We start from the raw sequence: 9,812 nt of genomic DNA on the forward strand, positions 1-9,812 counted from the left end.
AAGAGCGATTCTCGCACCCAAAAATATAGACGTCCACGAAATCAACAATATTGTTTTGAACAAAATTCGAGACCAGGCAGTCCTTTACAAGTCAGTCGACACAGTTTTGGAACCAAATGAAGCGGTTAATTATCCATCTGAATTTTTAAATTCCATAGATCTTTCAGGGTTTCCACCACACGTGCTACAACTAAAAATAGGCGTACCAATAATACTTTTAAGAAATATCAACCCACCAAAGCTTGTCCAGGCCAGAATCTTGACAGGGCCTTTTGAGGGTGAGGCTGTTCTTATTCCTCGCATTCCCATGATTCCAACGGATCTGCCTTTTCAATTTAAAAGATTGCAATTCCAATTCGATTAGCATTTGCAATCACCATTAACAAAGCTCAAGGTCAATCATTAGAAAAATGTGGTATAGATCTTAATACTGATTGTTTTTCCCATGGACAATTGTACGTTGCATGTTCGAGGGTCGGTAAACCTGACAATCTATTTATATGCAGCGACAATTGGACAGTGAAGAATGTTGTATATTCGCAAGTTTTACGCAGTTAATTTGTATTGTATCTATCTATCTATCTATCTATATAAAAACGAGTTGTGTGTATGCATGTTTGTTTGTTTGTAAAGAGTGTTTGCATATGACGTCATTATCAGTACATACGGCTTTGTATATGCACAGACAATGGGAAAGCCAAGAATGTTGTATATTCGCAATTTTTACGTAGTTTGAAACACATATATAAATCTATCTATATCCACAGGTGGGACACAGGGACACAACTACAATGGCGCGTAACTAATATGGCGCGTAACGACTTATGCGCGCGGGGGGGCTTGTGGGGCGCGAAGCGCCCCACCAACTAGGTGTTGGGGCGGCGCGAAGCGCCACCCCAACAGCTAGTATATATATATATATATATATATATATATATATATATATATATATATAAATAAGTTGTTTGTCTGTGTGTCTGTCGAGTGACGTCATGTCATCAGGTCGTCATGTAGTTGTCGTCATGTTTGTTAAGACGATGACGTCATTAAAGGTATTTAAGAAAATTTTTCAAAGACAAATTTTTAATTGTAAGAAGATTGTGGACGGAAAAATGTTTAATTGTAAAATGACTGAAGAACCTACAATGGCAACAGCCGAGGAAGCTGTTCAAAGAGTCCATGCCAAAAAACTTGCGGCTGATAGAGAAAGTAAGAAAAGAAAGCGTGCCGAGGAAAAACTACAAAAAAAAACTAAAAAGAAAATACTAAGAAAACTAAAAAAGCTAAAAACTAAAAAAAAAACTAAAAAGAGGTAAAAAACTAAAAAAAACTAAAAAAAGGTAAAAACTACAAAAAACTAAAAAGAAAAAAACGAAAACTAATAAAAAAACTAAAAAAACTAAAAACTGAAAAAGAAAAAAAAACAAAAAAGGAAAAAAAGAGAAAAATAAAGGAGAAAAAGAAAACTAAAAACTGGGACACAGGGAATATAAATGACGACCGGGACACTCAAAGAGAAATTACAGACTGGGACACTGGACACAAATAACGACCGGGAGATATAAATGACGACCGGGACACTCAAAGATAAGTTACAGACCGGGACACCGGGACACAAATGACGACCAGGACACCGGGACACAGGGAATATAAATGACGACTGGGACGCTCAAAGAGAAATTACAGACTGGGACATAGGGACACAAATGACGACCGGGATACTGGGAATATAAATGACGACCGGGACACAGGGTCACAACTACAAGGGGGATGCCAGGGGCACAGGGAGATATATAAATGACGACGGGGACACAGGGAATGTTCGATTAGCAATCACCATCAACAAAGCTCAAGGGCAATCATTAGAATAATCAGGTATAGATCTGAATATGGATTGTTTTTCCCATGGACAATTTTATGTTGCATGTTCAAGAGTCGGTAAACCTGACAATCTATTTATATGCACAGACAAAGGGACATCGAAGAATGTTGTATATTCGCAAGTTTTACGTAGTTAAAAACATATGTATACTTACGCGCGTGGGGGGGGGGCTGGGGGGTTTGCATATGACGTCGTTATAAGTACATAAGACTTTGTATATGCACAGACAATGGGAAAGCCAAGAATTTTGTATATTAGCAAGTTTTACGTAGTTCAAAACACATATATAAATCTATCTATATTCATAGGTGGTACACAGGGACACAACTACAATGGCGCGTAACTAATATGGCGCGTAACAACTTACGCGCGCGGGGGGGGGGGCAATACCAACTAGGTGTTGGGGTGGCGCGAAGCGCCACCCTAACAGCTAGTTTATATATATATATATATATATAGCTTTTAACTACGTAAAAGTTGCGAATATACAACATTCTTTGCTGTCACATTGTCTGTCCATATAAATAGATTGTCAGGTTTTCATTTATATTCCCTCTGTCCCGGTCGTCATTTGTGTCCCGGTCTGTAATTTCTCTTTGAGTGTTTTTTCTTTTTAGTTTTTTACCCTTTTTCTTTTTTCAGTTTTTCTTTTCTTCTTTATTTTTCAGCGTCACTATGAAATACATATCGCCGAACCTTTGTTTTTTTTTTTGTTTTTTTTAGTTTTTTAGATGAAAATTTTTTTTAGTTTTTCCTTTTTTTCTTTTAGTTTTTTATTGGTTTTACCTTTATTTTAGCTTATTTTTCAGTTTTTTCCTTTTTTTTAGTTTTTTTTTTATTTTTTATTTTTTTTAGTTTTTTACCTTTTTTAGTTTTTTTAGTTTTTTTAGTTTTTTAGCTTTTTTACTTTTTTATTAGTTTTTAGTTTTTTTTGTAGTTTTTGCCTTTTTTTAGTTTTTTCAGTTTTTTTTTTAGTTTTTTATTGGTTTTTACCTTTATTTTAGCTTATTTTTCAGTTTTTTCCTTTTTTTTTAGTTTTTTTAGTTTTTAGTTTTTTTAGTTTTTTACCTTTTTTTAGTTTTTTTAGTTTTTTTAGTTTTTTAGCTTTTTATTTTTTTTATTAGTTTTTAGTTTTTTTTAGTTTTTGCCTTTTTTTAGTTTTTTAGCTTTTTTATTAGTTTTTAGTTTTTTTTGTAGTTTTTGCCTTTTTTTAGTTTTTTTAGTTTTTTAGCTTTTTTATTTTTTTTATTAGTTTTTAGTTTTTTTTGTAGTTAGTTTTTTAGTTTTTTACCTTTTTTTAGTTTTTTTAGTTTTTTTAGTTTTTTAGCTTTTTATTTTTTTTATTAGTTTTTAGTTTTTTTTGTAGTTTTTGCCTTTTTTTAGTTTTTTTAGTTTTTTAGCTTTTTTATTAGTTTTTAGTTTTTTGTAGTTTTTGCCTTTTTTAGTTTTTTTAGTTTTTTAGCTTTTTTATTTTTTTTTATTAGTTTTTAGTTTTTTTTGTAGTTATTGCCTTTTTTTAGTTTTTTCAGTTTTGACGTCACCTGATCCACAGATCCACAGATCCACACACAGACAACTTATTCTTATATATATATATATAGATATATATAAATATATATATATATATATATATATATATATATATATATATTATATATATATATATATATTTATATATATATATATATATAATTATATATATATATATATATATATATATATATATATATATATATATATATATATATATATATATATATATATATGTTTTTAACTACGTAAAACTTGCGAATATACAAAATTCTTCGATGTCCCATTGTCTGTGCATATAAATAGATTGTCAGGTTTACCGACTCTTGAACATGCAACATATAATTGTCCACGGGAAAAACAATCCGTATTCATATCTATACCTCATTATTCTAATGATTGCCCTTGAGCTTTGTTGATGGTGATTGCTAATCAAACATTCCCTGTGTCCCCATCGTCTTTTATATATTCCCCCTGTGCCTCCCGGCGTCCCCGTTGTAGTTGTGTCCCTGTGTCCCAGTCGTCATTTATATTCCCTGTGTCCCGGTCGTTATTTGTGTCCCGGTGTCCCAGTCTGTAATATCTCTTTGAGTGTCCCGGTCGTCATTTATATTCCCTTTGTCCCGGTCGTCATTTGTGTCCCAGTCTGTAATTTCGTCAGTCGACAAACAACTTCATGACGACATACAGCTCAATCCTTATAATGACGTCAGTCCACAAACATGACGTCAGTCGACACATAAACATGACGTCAGTCGACACACACGTCCCAGTCGTCATTTGTGTCCCAGTGTCCCAGTCTGTAATTTCTCTTTGAGTGTCCAGGTCGTCATTTATATTCCCTGTGTCCCGGTCTGTATATGCATTCGTTTTTGAATTGGTATATGATGAAATAAATTTTTTGTTTTTTTTTCCTTTTTTTCTTTTTAGTTTTTTTATTGGTTTTTACCTTTTTTTTTTTATCTTTTTTAGTTTTTTTTCTTTTTTCTTTTTAGTTTTTTTGTAGTTTTTACCTTTTTTAGTTTTTTTTTATTTTTATTTTTAGTTTTTTTAGTTTTCTTTTTCTCCTTTATTTTTCAGTTTTTTTCCTTTTTTTAGTTTTTTTTTAGTTTTTTTTTTTTTTAGTTTTTATTAGTTTTTAGTTTTTTTTCTTTTTATTTTTTTTTGTAGTTTTTACCTTTTTTTTAGTTTTTTTGTTTTTTTTTAGTATTTTCTTTTTAGTTTTTTTGTAGTTTTTACCTTTTTTAGTTTTTTTCTTCTTTTGTATTAATGCTCAAGCCAAGGTTCGAACCTGGAACCTCTCGGACCTAGAACCTGGAACATAACGCTTTACCAACTCAGCTACTTCGGCTTGAATACATTCGTTTTTGAATTGGTATATGATGAAATAATTCAGACGTCATATGCGGACAAACACAACGTCAGTCGACAGACAGACACACAAACAAACAACTTATCTATCTATATATATATAAAAATAAGTTGTTTGTCTGTGTGTCTGTCGAGTGACGTCATGTCATCAGGTCGTCATGAAGATAGTTGTCGTCATGTTTGTTATGACGATGAGGTCATTAAAGGTATTTAAGAAAATTGTTCAAAGACAATTTTTTAATTGTAAGAAGATCGTGGACGGAAAAATGTTTAATTGTAAAATGACTGAAGAACCTACAATGGCAACAGCCGAGGAAGCTGCTCAAAGAGTCTATGCCAAAAAACTTGCGGCTGATAGAGAAAGTAAGAAAAGAAAGCGTGCCGAGGAAAAACTACAAAAAAAAAACTGAAAAGAAAATACCCAAAAAAATAAAAAAGTTAAAAAACTAAAAAAAGGTAAAAAACTAAAAACTAAAAAAGAAAAAACTAAAAAAAACTAAAAAAAAGGTAAAAACTACAAAAAAAACTAAAAGGAAAAAAACAAAAACTAATAAAAAAACTAAAAAAACTAAAAACTGAAAAAGAAAAAGAAATAAAAAAAGGAAAAAAACTGAAAAATAAAGGAGAAAAAGAAAACTAAAAACCGGGACACAGGGAATATAAATGACGACCGGGACACTCAAAGAGAAATTACAGACTGGGACACAAATAACGACCGGGAGATATAAATGACGACCGGGACACTCAAAGATAAGTTACAGACCGGGACACAAATGACGACCAGGACACCGGGACACAGGGAATATAAATGACGACTGGGACGCTCAAAGAGAAATTACAGAGTGGGACACAAATGACGACCGGGATATCTATATATCTATACATATATAAATAAGTTGTCTGTCTGTGTGTCTGTCTGTCAGGTGACGTCATGTTTCTGTGTCGACTGACGTCATGAAGTTAGTTGTCGTCATTTTTGCTATGACGGTGACGTCATTAAAGATATTTAATCATGAAGTTAGTTGTCGTCATTTTTGCTATGACGGTGACGTCATTAAAGATATTTAAGACATATATGTTCACGTAGAAATCTATTAATGTTTAAGTTTAAAATGACTGATGAACTTACAATGGCAAAAGCCGATGAAGATGCTCAAAGAGTCTATGCCAAAAAACTTGCTGCTGATAGAGAAAGTCAGAAAAGAAAGCGTGCCGAGGAATCAAAAGAACAGCAAGGAAACAGGCTTGAGGCTGATAGAGAAAGAAAGAACAGAAAGTGTGCCGAGGAATCAAAAGAACAGCAAGGAAACAGGCTTGAGGCTGATAGAGAAAGAAAGAACAGAAAGCGTACCGAGGAACTACCAGAGCAACGCGAAAGCAGACTTGCTGCTAAAAGAGAAAGTGAAAAAAGAAGGCGTGCCGAGGAATCACAAGAACAGCAAGAAATCAGGCTTGCTGCTGATAGAGAAAGTAAGAAAAGAAAGCGTGCCGAGGAATCACAAGAACAGCAAGAAATCAGGCTTGCTGCTGATAGAGAAAGTAAGAAAAGAAAGCGTGCCGAGGAATCAGAGCAACCTGAAAGTTATCGCCTGGCATTCAGGTACAGCCCAGTCGATGATTATAGCTTGAGTAGATGTGTTCAAATTGGGACAATGTCTAAAATTTGTCCCTATTGCAAGGCCTTGAAATTCAATGGTGAAACAATGGGAATGTGTTGCGCCTCAGGAAAAGTTAAACTTCCTCTATTGGCTGCACCACCAGAGCCATTGAAGACTTTCCTTACTGGAACTACGTCAGAATCTAAGCGTTTTTTGTCAAAAATCAGAAAATACAACTCATGTTTCCAAATGACGTCGTTTGGAGCCCAAATCGAAAATCCGATCAATTTATGTCTACTTTCAAAGTAAAAGGGCAAATTTATCATAGAGCAGGGTCCCTTCTACCATTCTCAGGCGAGAATCATAAATTTTTACAATTGTACTTCATCAGTGATAGAAATTCTGAATTGAATGCACGTTGCGAAATTTCTCCCAACGTTGAAAGGACAATCGTTTCCCAATTGCAACATCTTTTCCACGAAAATAATAATTTAGTGCGTCTGTTCAAAACAGCCATCGATTTGATGCCTACTGATACGCATAAAATTGTTATTTCCGCTGACAAAACGCCTCCTGGCCAACATGTGCGTAGATACAATGCTCCAACTATCGACGAAGTGGCAATCGTTATGGTCGGTGATCAGTTTTTACCTCGAGATATTATTCTTCATAAGCGAAACGGTCAGTTGTTAAGAATAGCTGAAACTCATCGATGCTACGATGCCCTACAATATTCTATCATTTTTTTGGGATGGAGCCGACGGCTATCACTTTAATATTAAATTGATCAATCCAGCCACTAACAAAGAAATGAATAAGAAATGCAGTGCAATGCATTATTATTCCTATAGACTAATGATTCGGCAGGATGAAGAAAATTATATTTTAAAATGCCGTGAATTGTTTCACCAATTTGTCGTTGATATGTATGCTAAAATTGAATCAGAACGTTTGCTATATATCCGCCTGAATCAGACCAAGCTCCGCTCTGTACAATACATTCATTTGCGAGATGCAGTTATAAATGACGGTAATACCACAAACGTTGGAAGATTAACAATTTTACCTTCGTCATATGCTGACAGTCCCCGTCATATGCATGAATATGCTCAAGATGCTATTGCGTATGTTCGTCTCTATGGTCGTCCAGATTTATTTATTACATTTACATGTAATCAATCTTGGGACGAGATACTGCAGCTTTTACTTCAAGGACAATCGGCGGTTCATAGGCATGACATTACGGCCCGTTTCTTCCGGCAAAAGTTGAAATCACTGATAAACTACATAGTAAAACTTGAAGTGTTTGGGTCAGTGCGATGTTGGATGTACTCAGTGAAATGGCGAAAACGAGGTTTGCCACACGCACATATACTAATCTGGCTACATAAAAAAATTACTTTGAACGAAATTGATGATGTGATTTCCGCTGAAATACCTGATAAAAATGTCGATAAGGGGTTACATGATATTATTGTAAAAAATATGATACATGGACCTTGCGGTGCACTGAACGAAAATTCACCATCCTCGACTTTTAGTATCAAACACAATTACTGGCAATGATGGTTACCCACAATATAGAAGAAGATCTACTGAAGATAGCGGTAAAACAGCAATAATAAAGAAGCGTAACGGTACCACCATCGAAGTAGATAACCAGTGGGTTGTTCCATATTCCCCATTATTATCAAAAACATTTAATGCACACACAAACGTTGAATACTGTAACTCCGTAAAGGCAATCAAATACATATGTAAATACGTCAACAAAGGCAGTGACATGGCAGTTTTTGGCTTGCAGCCCGAAATCAAAGATTTCGACGAAATCGTACAATATCAGGCTGGAAGATACATAAGCAGTAATGAAGCTGTTTGGCGAATTCTTTCACTTCCGATACATGAACTTAGTCCAGCTGTTGTTCACTTAGCGGTACATTTACAGAATGGTCAACGTGTTTATTTCACGGAAACCAACGTGCAACAAAGAGCCCTGAATCCACCGGATACAACATTAACAGCTTTTTTTTCGCTTTGCAAAAATGATTCTTTTGCAAAAAAACTGCTGTATACTGAAGTGCCTCCGTATTACACGTGGAATACTAAAAATAAAGTATTTGAACGTCGAAAACAGGGTAAGTCAGTCGACGGCCAACCTACCATCTTCAAAGATACCACGATAGGAAGACTCTACACCGTTCACCCCAATCAACATGAATGCTTCTTTCTACGCCTGCTTTTGTTGAATGTACCCGGTCCGACATCCTTTGAGTATTTGAGAATTGTAAACGGGACACTTACCGTAGTGCATACCAAGCTCTGAATTTATTGGAGAATGACCAACACTGGGATAACTGCATCAATGACGCGTGCGAAACGTCAACCCCAAGTCAAATTCGTGCATTGTTTGGCATCATTTTAACAACTTGCTCTCCATCAGCTCCTACAGAGTTATTGGAAAAATATAAATCAAAAATGTCCGAAGATATACTCCATCGAAAACAGTTAGAGACGTCAGATATGACTTTTGATTTTACATCAGAAATTTATAACTACACTTTAGTTTTTATAGAAGATTTGTGCGTACGTATGGCAAACAAACCTCTTTAGGATTTGGGAATGCCTTCACCTAACCGTATCGCTGCTGTTTCGACATGTGTAGAATTGGATCGTGAACAAAGTTACAGTACGAGTGATCTATTGTCGTATGTACAAAATAACATTTCCAAGTTAACGTCGGAACAAAAAGACATTTATGATACGATAATGCATTGTGTCGATAACAACGTTGGAGAAATTTTCTTTTTGGATGCGCCAGGAGGTACTGGTAAAACGTTTGTGATAAAACTGATTCTGGCATCAATTCGATCAAAAAATGATATAGCGTTGGCAATTGCGTCGTCCGGAATAGCCGCAACATTGCTGCCTGGTGGAAGAACTGCTCATTCCGCTTTGAAATTGCCTCTGAATTTGCATTCTACAGAAACTCCCACGTGCAATATTTCCAAATCATCTGGGATGGGTAAAGTATTCCAGCAATGCAAACTTATTATTTGGGATGAGTGCACAATGGCACACAAAAAATCGCTCGAGGCTCTGGATCAATGCTTGAAAGATTTGAGAGGGAAGTCGAAACCCTTTGGCAGCACATTAATATTGCTTGCGGGAGATTTCAGGCAAACATTACCTATAATACCTAGATCAACTCCTGCAGACGAAATGAATGCTTGCCTGAAAAATTATAATTTATGGGCACACGTAAAAATATTAAAATTAACTACAAATATGCGTGTCCGATTGCAAAACGATGACTCTGGTCAACCATTTTCAGATTAATTGCTGGCAATTGGAAACGGAAAGCTCCCAGTAGACTCAATTTCAGGACGTATACAACTACCTGCTGATTTCTGTAATTTAGTGACGTCCAAAAA

The sequence above is a fragment of the Artemia franciscana genome, chromosome 11, assembly GCF_032884065.1.
Source record: "Artemia franciscana chromosome 11, ASM3288406v1, whole genome shotgun sequence".
Taxonomy (NCBI): domain Eukaryota; kingdom Metazoa; phylum Arthropoda; class Branchiopoda; order Anostraca; family Artemiidae; genus Artemia; species Artemia franciscana.